Raw genomic sequence first — 16,871 nt, 5'->3', positions numbered from 1 at the left:
TCCGGGTAGGGTCACTAGAACTGAGAATCTCAGCTAGGAGACAAACTGCTGAAAATTATTCCTTTCATCGTCTAATTCCGTTTGTGTTGGAACAACCACCCGTATTTCAGGGCTTCCATGGTTCCTAGAATCTGTCCAATAATGGCATTAGATCCCTAACGTACAGACAAAAAGAAGGGGGGCTGTAATGGGCGCAGCTGGATGAAAGCCCCCACATGACTGCGTTGCCAAGAAGGGAGTTTTAGAGTTTTGAATAAAAAAAAAGGGATCTTATAGGTGATTGGTGGAAATTTTTGAATAAGGGGTGGACCTAGTGGGGAAAGGAGGCAGGGGCTGGAGAAGTGCGGGAAGGATCACTTGTGAGGTGAATCATCAGGAGAGAAGAAGTGTGCAGCTACTCACCATGGCCTCCATAGACAGCCTCGTGGAGCAGCTGCGCAGGGAATCCAGGTCCAGGAGCGATGGATGGCTGGAAGAGCAGCTCACCAGGCTGCTGGGCGACTGCGGGAGCCGGGGCAGCAGGACCAGGAGAACCCGGCCCCCAGAAAGATTGTCCCCCGACATGTCACCGCGCGGCAGGCGCAGGCCGCGGAGCCCCTCCGGGGACCCTGCGGGGGCTGCGGGACGCGGCGCGACCATCCTGCCCGTCCCCCCCTCCGGCAGGAATCCACCCGGCGGCTCTGCCGGCGCGAGGCGGCGACGTGGAGCGGCGACCAGCCAGGCACGGCCCGATGCCAGGGCCGCAGCGGAAGCCAGGGCCGCAACGGAAGTGCGGCCTAGTCCGGGAGCGAGCGGCGGTGCGGCGCCCTCTAGCGGTGCCAGAAGCAGCCGGAGCACAGCGCGGGCAGCGGCGGCAGAGTCAGGAGGAGAAGGGAGCACAGCGACGTCAGCGGTGAGGGCCGCACAGGTAGTGCGGCCTAGTCCGGGATCGAGGGGAAGTGCGGCGCCCCCCAGCGGCGCCAGGAACAGCAGACTTACAGCACAGTCAGCGGCGGCGACAACAGGAGGAGCCAGGAGTCCAGCGACGGCAGCAGTGAGGGGGAGCTATGGAGCAGCGGTGACAGCGGCGGGCTCACCTCCCCTAGGTGGGCCTGGCAGCGGCACGAGACGACAGAGTAGGGCGACGGGCAGGCTGGCATCGGTGGTTCAGCTGGGCCCGGGACGCGTTGGTCGTGGGGCAGGTGTCGGTCGGGCAAGTAGGCCAGGAGGCCGAGGTGGATTGCAAACAGCCGTCAGGTCAAGATCCGCCAGGAGGTCCAGCGACAGGAGTGTATCGCCAGTCTCGGTCCCCCCTGGTGACGTGGAGGCCAGGGGCGCGGGCCTGGGGCAATTCAGCGGCAGCGACGACCCCGGATCTGAGAGCGAACATCCAGAAGATGGCGAACAGCGGGATTCCGGAGACACGGCTGGTGGGGACACAGCACCTGCGCAGCCTCGTGAGTACATGTCTATTCCTATTTCGGTGCCGGGTACGGTGGGGTTAGTGGAGGGGGTAGGGGACGCTGGTTCTGGGCTTCCTGGCGTTAGAGAGCTTTTGGCAGGTATGTCGCATATTTTGAGGCGATTGGACGCGGGGCCAGCAAGTAATATGGGAGGGTCACCTGCTGGGGCTTGGTTGGTGGATCCTGTTAGTACAGCCGGGGGAGGGGGCTCCGGTGAATTAGTGAGGTCTGGGGCGGCCGCGTCGGCCCAGGCAGCTGGGGTGTCAGTGTCGGTTCAAACGGAGACGGGTAAGAAGGATGAGATAAAGTTGGATGATCGGGCAAAAGGGGAGGTCTTTGTGTGCTTTGAGGGTCCCCTCGGTGCCCATTTAAAGAAGGAGGTGAAGGAGAAGATCTGGAAGGATGAATTTGTTGAGATTTTCTCCCTCCTCCCTTTGGAAAAATTTAATCTGGACAAAGGGAAAAAAGATGATAGCAAAAAGGAAGAGGAGGAAAAAAGGCGTTGGCGCCTGATTCCGCAAACGTTTGTTAATTGGCAACAGGCTTTTGCTATCTTGGCCAGTGTGATAGGAGAAAAATTCCCGGAAAATTGCTCGGGTCTTTTCTGTTACTTTGATTCTATTGGTGAGGCACATCGTACGTATGGGGGCCAGGCTTGGCAGCGTTACGATGAACAATTCAGGCAGCGGAAGGCGGTTAGGCCTGAGATAAAATGGGAGCATAAGGACATTGGATTGTGGCTGAAGGTGATGGCCCCTGTGAGGTACGGGCAGTCCTTTCAAGGGGGCGCGGGGAGTAGTAGTCAGCAATCAGGACAAGGGGGAGGAGGAGGACAGGGGTATCAAGGGGCGAAGGAAAAAACGGGAACGTGCTGGCAGTTCAATGACGGCCAGTGCAAGTATGGCAATACCTGCAGGTTTAAGCACGTGTGTTCCCATTGTAGCGGAGCTTCACACGGGGCTTCAAAATGTTTCAGAAAAGCAAGGGGCAAGCCAGCAGGGGGTAGCGGTCATGGGGGTGACGCCGGTGAGGCTTCAAAAGATGGCCCCTTATCTAAGTAGATATCCGGACCGGTTGAAGGCGGTGGTGATTAGGGACGGTTTTGCTGAAGGTTTTAGGATTCCTCACCCGAATCATACGGTCCCCTTTTCTACAAAAAATCTGAGGTCAGCAAGTTTACATGCGGATGTTGTTTCGAGTAAGTTAGCAAAAGAGGTGGAGTTAGGAAGAATGGCGGGCCCGTTTAGTTCGCTGCCTATGGAAGGGGTGATCGTTTCTCCATTGGGGGTGGTGCCCAAGAAGGAGCCAAATAAGTTTCGTTTAATCCAGCACCTATCGTACCCAAAAGGTTGTTCTGTTAACGATGGCATTGCGGAGGAATTATGCTCGGTTGTATACACGTCGTTCGATGCGGCAGTGCAATGGGTTCGTATGTACGGAGCGGGGGCCTTGATGGCGAAGACAGACATCGAGTCTGCCTTTCGGCTTCTGCCGGTACATCCGGAGAGCATTCCGTTACTAGGTTGTTTTTGGAATGGAGAATTTTATTTAGACAGGTGTTTGCCGATGGGCTGTTCCATTTCTTGCTCGTTGTTTGAAACTTTCAGTACTTTTTTGGAATGGGTTGTTAGAGACGTTTCTGATGTTGCTTCGGTCATTCATTATTTGGATGACTTCATGTTTGTGGGCCCCCCGGACTCTGCGGTTTGCGGTAATTTATTGGCCACCATGGAATGGGTGTCCGGGCATTTCGGGGTCCCTTTGGCGCAGGAGAAAACAGAGGGTCCCTGTACGGTCTTAAGTTTTCTCGGGATTCTTATCGATTCTAGAAAGATGGAATGCAGGTTGCCCGACGACAAATTGTTGTTGCTGAAGCAGGAGGTGTCCAGAATCGGAAAATTGAGGAAAGTGACGTTGAAGGAGTTACAGTCGTTGCTAGGGCGCTTAAATTTTGCGTGCCGGATCATGCCTATGGGCCGGATTTTTTGCCGAAGGTTGTCCAGAGCTACGGCGGGAGTCCGTGCAGCTCATCATTTCATACGTTTGAGCCGGGAGCACAAGGACGATCTGTTGGTTTGGCAGCGTTTCTTGGAAAATTATAATGGCAGATCATTGATTCAGCAGGAGGATTTGAACGCCTTTGATTGTGAAATTTATACGGACGCAGCAGGGGGAGCCGGTTATGGCGCCTACTGTGCAGGCAAATGGAGTGTCGGAGTGTGGCCGGAAGAATGGCAGCAAAACGGGCTAACCAAAAATTTGGCATTGTTGGAGTTGTTCCCAATTGTAGTGGCAGCGTTTATTTGGGGCGAGAATTTTAAGGATCGTCGGGTACGATTCCATTGTGATAACTTGAGTGTCGTGTCAGTTATCAACAGTTTATCTTCCTCTTCTCCCCCCGTGATTAGGTTGGTTAGGGAATTGGTGTTGAGGTGTTTGGAATTGAATTCGTGGATTTCGGCGGTGCATGTACCAGGTGTCCAAAACAATATAGCTGATGCTTTATCTCGTTTTCAGTGGGACCGATTCCGGGAACTGGCGCCAGATTCGGAACCTACAGGAGCGGGATGTCCTTCGCATCTGTGGCAGATTGTTGCGGAAGGGGAGGTCGCTTGATACAGGCCTCACTGTCGAGCAGGACATGGTCGGATTATGCAGCGGCGTGGGAGATGTGGGAAGGTTGGTTGGTCCAATGCGGCCCAGTGGAATCCGACGGCGATAAGATTATGGCTCTGCTGGCTTTGATGGGTAAGGCGGCCGAATGGGGATGGTCCGTTTCGAGGTTAAACAAAGTTGTTGCGGGTCTGGCCTTTGGTTTTCGGTTGCAAGGTTCAGCTGATCTGACAAAAGATTTTTTGATAAGGCAGGCTTTGAAGGGTTTTCGGAAGGGCAATGTGTCTTTTGATAAGCGTAGGCCGATTTCTTTTGGTATGCTGGAACGGCTTGGGGAGGCTTTGGGCGGTATTTGTAGTTCGCAGTTTGAGGTTGTATTGTTTAGGTTAGCCTTCTCTTTAGCGTTCTTTGGCGCTTTGCGCCTGGGGGAGCTGGTGTCCCCAAATAAAAATAAGGTGGGTGGTCTGTTAGCGGAAGATGTTGACTTTTGGGCAGGAGGTATTGTATTTTGGATCAGGCGTTCTAAGACTGATCAGCTTGGTAGGGGTAGGCGAGTGGTGCTGGGGAGAGTTGACGGTAGCGGGATGTGCCCGCAGCACTGTTTGGAATCTTATTGGCGTCTGTCGGCACTGAGGGCAGGCCCTTTGTTACGACATCAGAACGGGGAATTTTTGTCGCGCTACCAATTTACGGCGCTGTTGAAGAGGGGTTTGGGATCGTTGGGTGTTGACCCGAAGAATTTCGGGTCGCATTCATTTCGAATTGGTGCTGCGTCCGAGGCGGATGGTCTGGGCCTAGGCGTTGATGTTATCAAAAGAATAGGCAGATGGAGTTCGGATCGATATCTGTCTTATATTAGGAATTAGGTCTGTGGGGGAGAGAGCCTTGTTATGGTGTTAATCATTGTTGTGTTTTTTCAGGTCGAACCTCCCTCCTGGCATGGATTATCGGACATTCATTTGTTCATTGGGGTGCGCTTCGTGCGGATGTCAGGCGAAATGGTAGGCAATTAGGCTTTGTAAGGGATTCGGTGGTTATTAGATGGTTGGGATTCCGGGGTATGTTATGGCGGAGTTTGTTGCCGGCAGTTGCCAACGCCGCTAGATTGGATCGACCCCCGGACATTTTGGTGGTTCACCTTGGAGGAAATGATTTGGGAGTTAGGCCAGTGAGGGAGTTGATCAGAGACATTCGTTTTGATTTTTTACGGTTGTGGGTATCTTTCCCGGGTGTTGTGACGGTGTGGTCGGACATTGTACCAAGGCGGAAGTGGCGTGATGTACGGTCCCATAGAGGGATCAATAGAGCCCGGGTGAAGCTGAATAGGGCGGTGGCAGGATTTGTGTCTCGGAACGGGGGTATTGCCGTTAGACATTTGGAGCTGGAGGATGGGATTGGCAATTATTGGAGGGATGATGGAGTGCATCTTAATGATGTTGGTATGGATTTATGGGCACTCGGGCTACAGGAAGGAGTCGAGAGAGCTTTGGTGGCGGTGGGGCACTCACGAGCCTGAGGTGGTCAGGGCTGTTCGTGTGTGGCGGGGGGTGGGGTTCTTGGAGGTGGTGATGACGTTTTTACGGGGTTGATCTGGCTTTTGTTTACGGGCTCTGGACGGGGAATTTACCTCGGGAGCTTTGGGGTTTTGGTTTGCCCGAAATGGGTTACATGGTGCCCTTGAGCTGGTGGTCACGGCTGAGGGTAAAGAAGTGTTTGGTTTTAAAGTTGGTGGTGGCTTTATGCCTATTTTTGAGCCAGATTTCTTACCCCCAAGAACCCTCCCCTCCAGGTTTTTACATATGGTATATATGTTGTTATTTATGTTATTGTTTGTTTAATAAAATGGCCGCTGTGGCCAAAATTATCCAAAGAAATTTACGTGTTGGTGTTTAATTTAAATTTACAGGAGAAGGGGAGAATGGCCCCCTGGGGATGGGGTGGGGGTCAGGAAGATTGAGTACGGGAAAGACCCTGTTTTGGTGATACGCGGTCAAGAAGGGGGGCTGTAATGGGCGCAGCTGGATGAAAGCCCCCACATGACTGCGTTGCCAAGAAGGGAGTTTTAGAGTTTTGAATAAAAAAAAAGGGATCTTATAGGTGATTGGTGGAAATTTTTGAATAAGGGGTGGACCTAGTGGGGAAAGGAGGCAGGGGCTGGAGAAGTGCGGGAAGGATCACTTGTGAGGTGAATCATCAGGAGAGAAGCCCACCCTCCCTCCCTTTATTGTGGATTAGTTTAAGTGAACAGTTTGATGGAGGGGTAGCCGGGGAGTTGGGTTTTTTCTCATCTCGGTTTTTTAATCAGTTATTGCCAGAGGGGAGTTTTCGTTATCATTGTCACAGTGGCAGTTTTGGCGGGGGGTGGGGTTCTTGGAGGTGGTGATGACGTTTTTACGGGGTTGATCTGGCTTTTGTTTACGGGCTCTGGACGGGGAATTTACCTCGGGAGCTTTGGGGTTTTGGTTTGCCCGAAATGGGTTACATGGTGCCCTTGAGCTGGTGGTCACGGCTGAGGGTAAAGAAGTGTTTGGTTTTAAAGTTGGTGGTGGCTTTATGCCTATTTTTGAGCCAGATTTCTTACCCCCAAGAACCCTCCCCTCCAGGTTTTTACATATGGTATATATGTTGTTATTTATGTTATTGTTTGTTTAATAAAATGGCCGCTGTGGCCAAAATTATCCAAAGAAATTTACGTGTTGGTGTTTAATTTAAATTTACAGGAGAAGGGGAGAATGGCCCCCTGGGGATGGGGTGGGGGTCAGGAAGATTGAGTACGGGAAAGACCCTGTTTTGGTGATACGCGGTCATGACTATCATTATTATTAAATTATGTGCTCAGCATTTCAATCAGAAAATAACTTCCATACAAAGTGATGCTTTCACCGCAGTGACTAAATCACTCTGGGAATGCTTCGGGCTCTGCTGCCTGAGAACAGTGACACAACTTCATTCGCCTTTGAAACAAAGTTCAAGGAGCAATATTTGCCAAGCCATGGACAAACTGTGGTGCCCATTACGCCGTCACCCACTGAGACTGTGCTGTAGACTCTGCCGTTAGGGTTGGAGTGGTTTTCATTAAAGTTCTATATATAAGGACCAGATTATCCCACAAAGGGAATTCCTGTGTCAGACTTGTCTCAGAAGTACAAAAAGAATAAATAAAATACAATAATATTTCAAAGAATTAACCAAGCTGTTTCGATTTTTTATTCGTTTGTATTTGGTTTACAGTCTTTCATCATGGTAGGGGCAAACATAAAGGTTTATAGCTCTTCCTAAGGGTATTGGGGTTATTGTGATGTGCAAATTGATTGCTATTACTTAGCATCTCTTATGGGGCCTATATACACTGCTCAAAAAATAAAGGGAACACTAAAATCCCACATCCTAGATATCACTGAATGAAATATTCTAGTTGTAAATATTTATTCATTACATAGTGGAATGTGTTGAGAATAAAACCTAAAAATTATCAATGTAAATCACAACTAATATCCCACGGAGGTCTGGTGTTGGAATGATGTTCAAAATCAAAGTGGAAAATGAAGTTACAGGCTGATCCAACTTCAGTGGAAATGCCTCATGTCAAGGAAATGAAGATCAGTAGTGTGTGTGGCCTCCACGTGCCTGTATGACCTCCCTACAACGCTTGGGCATGCCCCTGATGAGGCAGCGGATGGTCTCCTGAGGGATCTCCTCCCAGACCAGGACTAAAGCATCCGCCAACTCCTGGATAGTCTGTGGTGCAACGTGACGTTGGTGGATGGTGCGAGACATGATGTCCCAGAGGTGTTCAATCAGATTCAGGTCGGGGGAATGGGTGGTCCAGTCCATAGCTTCAATGCCTTCATCTTGCAGGTAACTGGCCAGTCACTGTAAACAATGTTTCTGTTTATTTTCACTTTCACCCCTATAATCCTTCACTTTCTGCTAACTCCCTTAATCCCTACACCTAGTAAGGAACTGTTCATCTCTTCTTCAATACTCCCCATCCATCTCACCTCCTCCTCAGAACTGTTCCTCAACATACAATCCAGGCACAGACAGCCACCTCATGCCCTCTCCTGCTCCCACCTGCTAACACTTTCTCTGCTCCTTCTCACTGCTGGTGATATCTCTCCAAATCCTGGTCCTCCTCACCACATCCCCACAGTCAGATCTACCTCCCATCCACGCTCTAGCACAAATTTCCGTAACCTCTCTAACCTTATACCCATTTGCCCGGCCCCCACTTCCCCAGTCCCACTAACAGGAGCTCTATGGAACGCTCGCTCTGTCTGTAACAAGCTTTCCTACATGCATGATCTTTTTATTACTAACAAACTTTCCTTCCTCGCCATCACCGAAACCTGGCTCACCCCTTCTTACACAGCCTCTCCTGCTGCACTTTCGTATGGTGGCTTCCACCTTTCTCTCACACCCCGCCCCAGCAACAAGCATGGCGGAGGAGTTGGTTTTCTCCTTTCAGATAACTGCTCCTTCACCCACATCTCACCCACTGTTACCCTCCCTTCCTTTAAGGTTCACTCTGTGAGCATCTACTCCCCCTCCAACTGGCTGTCATTTACCACCCCCGGGGCCAACCACCACCTTCTTTGACCACTTTACCACCTGGCTACTTAATTTTGTTTCTGCGGACATCCCCACTATCATCATGGGTGACTTCAACATTCCCATTGACACTTCGCTCTCAGTTGCCACTAAACTTCTTTCTCTCACTTCCTCCTTCGGCCTCACTCAATGGTCTTCTGCAGCCACTCACAAAGATGGTCACACGCTGGACCTCATCTTCACCCGCCTCTGCTCCCTATCTAACCTCTCTAACTCACCTCTTCCTGTTTCTGACCACAATCTACTCACATTCTCTTCCCTCTCCACTCCTTGTCTACAATCCACACCCTCGCAGAAATCTTAAACACCTTGATCTACATTCACTCTCTGAATCCCTCCTCCCTCTCACAGACATAAGTTCCCTACACAATGTGGATGACGCTGCCGCTCTATATAACACCACAATAGCTGCAGCTTTGGAATCTCTTGCCCCTCTCACACATACCAAAGCTCGCAAAATCAACAGACAGCCCTGGCACACCAGCCTGACCAAAGAACTGAGGCGAGCTTCCAGGGTTGCTGAGCGAAGATGGAAAAGATCCCACTCCAACGAGCACTTCATCGCATTCAAACAGTCCCTCACTACTTTCAAGACCACACTCGCCACAGCAAAACAAACCTACTTCACATCTCTCATATACTCCCTGTCTCACAACCCTAAACAGTTATTCAACACCTTCAATTCTCTCTTCCATCCCCCAGCACCTCCTCCCTCCCCACTCATCTCAGCTGAAGACTTTTCCTCATTTTTCAAGCAGAAGATTGATAACATCAGAGACAGTTTTAGTCGATAACCTCTTCCTCCCAACTACCCAGCCCTCCACCTCCAAAATCAACTTCTCCACCATTACAGAAGATCGACTCTCCACTCTACTCTCAAGATCACATCTCACCACCTGTGCACTTGACCCGATCCCATCATACTTCATCCCAAACCTCGCCACAGTCTTCATCCCAACCCTAAGCCATCTCTTCAACCTATCACTAACAACTGGTGTTTTCCTCTCAAGCTTTAAACATGCCTCAATCACACCTATCCTCAAAAAGCCCTCTCTTGACCCATTCTCTGTATCTAGCTATCGCCCTATATCACTTCTCCCCTATGTCTCAAATCTACTGGAACAACATGTCCATCTTGAACTGTCCTCTCATCTATCTTCCTGCTCCCTCTTCGACCACATACAATCAGGCTTCCGGTCACACAACTCCACTGAAACTGCCCTAACTAAGGACACCAATGACCTATTAACCGCCAAGAGCAAGTGACACTACTCTATCTTCCTCCTCCTGGACCTGTCCTCTGCCTTTGACACTGTGGACCATTCTCTGTTACTGCTGACCCTCTCATCCCTTGGCATCACAGACTTGGCCCTATCCTGGATCTCGTCATAACTAACTGACCAGACATTCAGCGTCTCCCACTCACTCATAGTTAGTAAGGCCGAAAAAAGACATTTGTCCACTCACACACCACCTCCTCACCTTGACCCCTATCTGTTGGAGTCCCGCAAGGTTCAGTTCTAAGGCAAAAAAAAGGGGAGAAGCCAGCAATGCTTATGGTCAGAATGCAATAACTGAAGTGCACATGCACATAATAAATTCTAACTGTATTTCAAATATGAGACATTTAGCAAACAATTGATCAATTCTTTGATCTACCCCGCCACTTCACGGCATTCTCATAATGGGGCAGTCCTATTCTATGTATTTTATTTACGTTGTGCCATTATGGCCTCCTGAATGTATAAAGAGTATAAAAAGAGAGTTCTAAGGCCCCTGCTCATCTCCATTTACACTTTTGGCCTGGGACAGCTCATAGAATCTCACTGTTTTCAGTATCATCTCTATGCTGATGACACACAGATCTACATCTCTGGACCAGATATCACCACCCTACTAACCAGAATCCCTCACTATATGTCCGCTATTTCATCCTTCTTCTCTGCTAGATTTCTAAAACTTAACATGGACAAAACAGAATTTATCGTCTTTCCCCCATCTCACGCGACCCCCCCAACGAACCTATCCATTACAGTAAACAGCTGCCCATTCTCCCCAGTCCCACAAGCTCGCTGTCTCAGGGTAATCCTTGACACTGATCTCTCCTTTAAACCACATATCCAAGCCCTTTCCACTTCCTGCCGCCTTCAACTCAAAAATATTTGATGGATCCTTATATTCCTAAACCAAGAATCTGCAAAAACCCTAGTCCATGCCCTCATCATCTCCCGCCATGACTACTGTAATCTCCTGCTCTGTGGCCTCCCCTCTAACACTCTCGCACCCCTCCAATCTATTTTAAACTCAGCTGCCCGACTAATCCACCTGTCCCCCCACTATTCCCCGGCCTCTCCCCTCTGTCAATCCCTTCACTGGCTCCCCATTACCCAGAGACTCCAGTACAAAAGCCTAACCATGACATACAAAGCCATCCACAACCTGTCACCTCCATACATCTGTAACCTTGTCTCCCAGTACTTTCCTGCGCGCAACCTCCGATCCTCACAACATCTCCTTCTCTACTCCCCTCTTGTCTCCTCTTCCCACAATCGCATACAAGATTTCTCTCACGCATCACCCCTACTCAGGAACTCTCTACCACAACATATCAGACTCTCACCTACCATCAAAACCTTCAAAAAGAACCTGAAGACCCACCTCTTCCGACAAGCCTACAACCTGCAGTAACCACCGATCAACCAAACCACTGCACGACCAGCTCTATCCTCACCTACTATATCCTCAACCATCCCTTATAGATTGTGAGCCTTCGCGGGCAGGGTCCTCTCTCCTCCTGTACCAGTTGTGACTTGTATTGTTCAAGATTATTGTACTTGTTTTTATTATGTATGCCCCTCCTCAAATGTAAAGCACCATGAAATACATTGCGCTATAATAATAAATAATAATAATAACTGCTGACAAACTTCAGCCACATGAGGTCTGGCATTGTCCTGCATTAGGAGGAACCCAAGGCCAACCGCACCAGCATGTGGTTTCACAAGAGGTCTGAGGATCTCATCTCGGTACCTAATGGCAGTCAGGCTACCTATGGTGAGCACATGGAGGGCTGTGGGGCCCTCCAAAGAAATGCCACCCCACACCATTACTGATCCACTGCCAAACCGGTCATGCTGAAGGATGTTGTAGGCAGCAGATCACTCTCCACAGCATCTCCAGACTCTGTCACGTCTGTCACATGTGCTCAGTGTGAACCCATCCTGGTGTTCTGTGGCAAATGCCAAGCGTCCTTCACGGTGTTGGGCTGTGAGCACAACCCCCATCTGTGGACATTGGGCACTCAGACCATCCTCATGGAGTCGGTTTCTAACCGCTTATGCAGACACATGCACATTTGTGGCCTGCTGGAGGTCATTTTTCAGGGCTCTGGCAGTGCTCCTCCGGTTAAATCTCTGAGACTGCTTTTTGTATCCTTCCCCTGAACAACTACAGTGCCTACAAGTAGTATTCAACCCCCTGCAGATTTAGCAGGTTTAATAAGATGCAAATAAGTTAGAGCCTTCAAACTTCAAACAAGAGCAGGATTTATTAACAGATGCATAAATCTTACAAACCAAAAAGTTTTGTTGCTCAGTTAAATTTTTATAAATTTTAAACATAAAAGTGTGGGTCAATTATTATTCAACCCCTAGGTTTAATATTTTCTGGAATAACCTTTGCTTGCAATTACAGCTAATAATCGTCTTTTATAAGACCTGATCAGGCCGGCACAGGTCTCTGGAGTTATCTTGGCCCACTCCTCCATGCAGATCTTCTCCAAGTTATCTAGGTTCTTTGGGTGTCTCATGTGGACTTTAATCTTGAGCTCCTTCCCCAAGTTTTCAATTGGGTTAAGGTCAGGAGACTGACTAGGCCACTGCAACACCTTGATTTTTTGCCTCTTGAACCAGGCCTTGGTTTTCTTGGCTGTGTGCTTTGGGTCGTTGTCTTGTTGGAAGATGAAATGACGACCCATCTTAAGATCCTTGATGGAGGAGCGGAGGTTCTTGGCCAAAATCTCCAGGTAGGCCGTGCTATCCATCTTCCCATGGTTGCGGACCAGATGGCCAGGCCCCTTGGCTGAGAAACAGCCCCACAGCATGATGCTGCCACCACCATGCTTGACTGTAGGGATGGTATTCTTGGGGTCGTATGCAGTGCCATCCAGTCTCCAAACGTCACGTGTGTGGTTGGCACCAAAGATCTCGATCTTGGTCTCATCAGACCAGAGAACCTTGAACCAGTCAGTCTCAGAGTCCTCCAAGTGATCATGAGCAAACTGTAGATGAGCCTTGACATGACACTTTGAAAGTAAAGGAACCTTACGGGCTCGTCTGGAACGGAGACCATTGCGGTGGAGTACGTTACTTATGGTATTGACTGAAACCAATGTCCCCACTGCCATGAGATCTTCCTGGAACTCCTTCCTTTTTGTCCTTGGGTTAGCCTTGACTCTTCGGACAAGCCTGGCCTCGGCACGGGAGGAAACTTTCAAAGGCTGTCCAGGCCGTGGAAGGCTAACAGTAGTTCCATAAGCCTTCCACTTCCGGATGATGCTCCCAACAGTGGAGACAGGTAGGCCCAACTCCTTGGAAAGGGTTTTGTACCCCTTGCCAGCCTTGTGACCCTCCACGATCTTGTCTCTGATGGCCTTGGAATTCTCCTTTTTCTTTCCCATGTTGACCATGTATGAGTGCTGTTCCCAAGTTTGGGGAGGGTCTTAAATAGTCAGAAAAGGGTGGAAAAAGAGATAATTAATCCAAACATGTGAAGCTCATTGTTCTTTGTGCCTGAACTACTTCTTAATACTTTAGGGGAACCAAACAGAATTCTGGTGGGTTGAGGGGTTGAATAATAAATGACCCTCTGAAAAGACTTTTCACAATTTAAAAAAAAAATAAACAAAGAAATAACATTCTTTTTTGCTGCAGTGCATTTCACACTTCCAGGCTGATCTACAGTCCAAATGTCACAATGCCAAGTTAATTCCAAATGTGTAAACCTGCTAAATCTGCAGGGGGTTGAATACTACTTGTAGGCACTGTATGTTGAATAATCTTTGTTTTCAGATCATTAGACAGTTGTTTTGAGGAGCCCATGATGCCACTCTTCAGAGGAGATTCAAACATAGTAACATAGTAACATAGTTAGTAAGGCCGAAAAAAGACATTTGTCCATCCAGTTCAGCCTATATTCCATCATAATAAATCCCCAGATCTACGTCCTTCTACAGAACCTAATAATTGTATGATACAATATTGTTCTGCTCCAGGAAGACATCCAGGCCTCTCTTGAACCCCTCGACTGAGTTCGCCATCACCGACTGAGTTCGCCATCACCGACTGAGTTCGCCATCACCAACAGGAGAACAACTTTCAACTGGCCAGTTTAAGTAGCTTTTCTCATGATTGCATACACCTGGCTATGAAGTTCAAAGCTCAATGAGGTTAGAAACCCCCAAAAAAGTGCTTTAGTAAGTCAGTAAAAAGTAGGTAGGAGTATTTAAAACAAGAAAATGATAAGGGTGCCCATACTTATGCACCTGTCAAATTTTGTTTGAATGCAGATTGCCCATTTTCTGTTAGTACAATAAACCTCATTTCAAGGCAGAAACATTACTGTGTCCAACAGTTATTAGATATATGAAACTGAAATAGCTGTTGCAAAAAAACAAATTTTTATAAAACATTAAGCTTAAGATTAATAAGGGTGCCCAAACTTTTTCATACAACCGTATATAACTTTCAAAAAGGTGGAACACAGCAGCACTCTGTAGAGATCAATATATATGCGAACACAAAATCTATCATAATTGCTGAGTAAACTGTAATAAAAAGGTTTGTTTTTTTAATTACTTACAAAAGTAAAGGTTCTTAGCGCATAAATTGGCCAATTCATGTGAGCCCATTAACCGCCACAAAATGACACTTCTCCGATGGGTCCTATCATCTAATATGTATGTCTCCAAATACAGAAGAAAAAGAGCACAGTCCTTTCCCAGAGGCATGTCATGGAGAGGCTAGAATATTACTGCGTGTTATAAACATAAATCTGGACAAGTATTCGCTCTTGTGCAAACCCTAGACACTAGCTTAATTGTGTATTAATAACACTAATGTCTACACAAAGAATTCCAGATATGGAGCAATCAAGGAAAAATAGGAAAATTGTCTAAATTCTCATTTTATAAATTGGCAAAGGGAATCCAGCTGCTGAGATTTTAATTTCCGTGCAGTGTCCCCAGAGGAAAAAATTAAGTATTACTACGTTCTCATTAAAAACTTGGGTCTTCCAAAGGATCTGGTGCTAGTTTTAACCAGTCTCTCTCCAATGAATGGAATGTTTTAATGGGAACCCCACCACCTTCATGATCTTTAGCATACTGCAATTAAGTAGAAGCCATTGTAATTCTCTGCTGAATTTTTATAGAATAAATGAGAAGAATGTTGCAATATGGACAATCTAAAAATTATTACTATTATTATTATTTGTTAATAAAACAGATTACTTAAATGTGCAGGTTTGTAACCCAGGAGAGGCATGTTGCCCATTTACACTGTAGACTTATGGCACAAGAGAGGCATGTTTTAGACTATAGGACCCATCACAGAAGTGTCTCCTTGTCGCGGTTGAAAGGCTCATATGAATTGGCCAATTTATGCCCTAAGAACCTTCACTTTTGTAAGTAATTTTTTTTTTAAATTACTTTTTATTAGATTACTCAGCAGTTATGATATTGGCAAATTCAGCGCGCCGATCAGGAATCAGTCGAACATCCCTTTGGCGGATATTAGCTACTCACAAATGGCATCCTTACAAAATCCAGCTGCTGCAGCATTTCAACGAGGATCACCCAGCTCAGCATACTGAATTTGCAGAATGGGCAAAACAAAAATTGGAACGGGACCCTCAGTTTACACAGAACATTATGTTCAGTGATGAGAAAAAACTTTTTTGGGTGGGCCATTTATATGGATACACGTAAATAACATGGGAATGGTGACAGTTTTCTTGCGTAGGGTGTCTTGCATTGAAATCTGCTGCAATGACCCGGGTACTGCGTTCACCAGACATCAACACAATTTCTATCCGCTCCTTTGCGACATGTCAATGGCTGTAAACAAAGAGAAACTTGTAAATAACTCCCGAAAGAATAAAGTTACGTTAAAACCAAGCACACCATTATTTTTCTTGTGAAATTCTCAATAAGCTTGATGTGTCATATGACCCTTTTCCCATTGGAAAAAAACAAAGTTGGATCCAAAATGGCCGACTTCAAAATGGCCACCATGGTCCACCCATCATGAAAAGTTTTTCTCCTCCTATATACTAATGTGCCACAAACAGGAAGTTGATATCACCAACCATTCCCATTTTATTTAGGTGTATCCATATACATGGCCCACCCTGTAATGGTCTCTACTGAGTTCTTCTGCATTCCTCCTTTTTGCAAGTTATGTATTTATTGCAGTAGGCATCTGTTCACACTATATAGAGGTGCTGGTCAGGTTTTTTGTTCTATGCAAACCCATGATATCTATAAGTCAAGCAGTCAATACATTATGAGTTAAAAGAAGAAGAATTAAAAAAAAGTCATGATCAAGATTGGGGGAAGCTCATTCAAGATTTGCCGCTTTTTACTAAGTGCAGAATAATAATATAATAATAATAATTTTTATTTATATAGCGCCAACATATTCCGCAGCGCTTTACAAATTATAGAGGGGACTTGTACAGACAATAGACATTACAGCATAACAGAAATACAGTTCAAAACAGATACCAGGAGGAGTGAGGGCCCTGCTCGCAAGCTTACAAACTATGGGGAAAAGGGGAGACACGAGAGGTGGAATTGTTACACAGTTCCGCTCATTCTTTGGAGGACCCAATAGATCTATGCATTATATTTAAACAGGCCATAGGAGGCACTGCAAGAGAGCAGGAATATCAGCAGGAGGATGCTATTTGATCTATAAAAATTGAGCAGAGAATTACAATGGCTTCTACTTAATTGCAGTATGCTAAAGATCATGAAGGTGGTGGGGTTCAATGTAAAACATTCCATTCATTGGAGACAGACTGGCTACAACTAACACCAGATCCTTTGGAAAGCCCAAGTTTTCAATGAGAACGTAGTAATACTCATTTTTTCCTCTGGGGACACTGCAGGGAAATTTAAATCTCAGCAGCAGGATACTCTCTGCT

Source organism: Ranitomeya imitator, chromosome 2 (assembly GCF_032444005.1).
Source record: "Ranitomeya imitator isolate aRanImi1 chromosome 2, aRanImi1.pri, whole genome shotgun sequence".
In the NCBI taxonomy this organism is placed as follows: domain Eukaryota; kingdom Metazoa; phylum Chordata; class Amphibia; order Anura; family Dendrobatidae; genus Ranitomeya; species Ranitomeya imitator.
The sequence above is the reverse complement of the archived record's forward strand: the minus strand, read 5'-3'. Positions refer to the sequence as shown.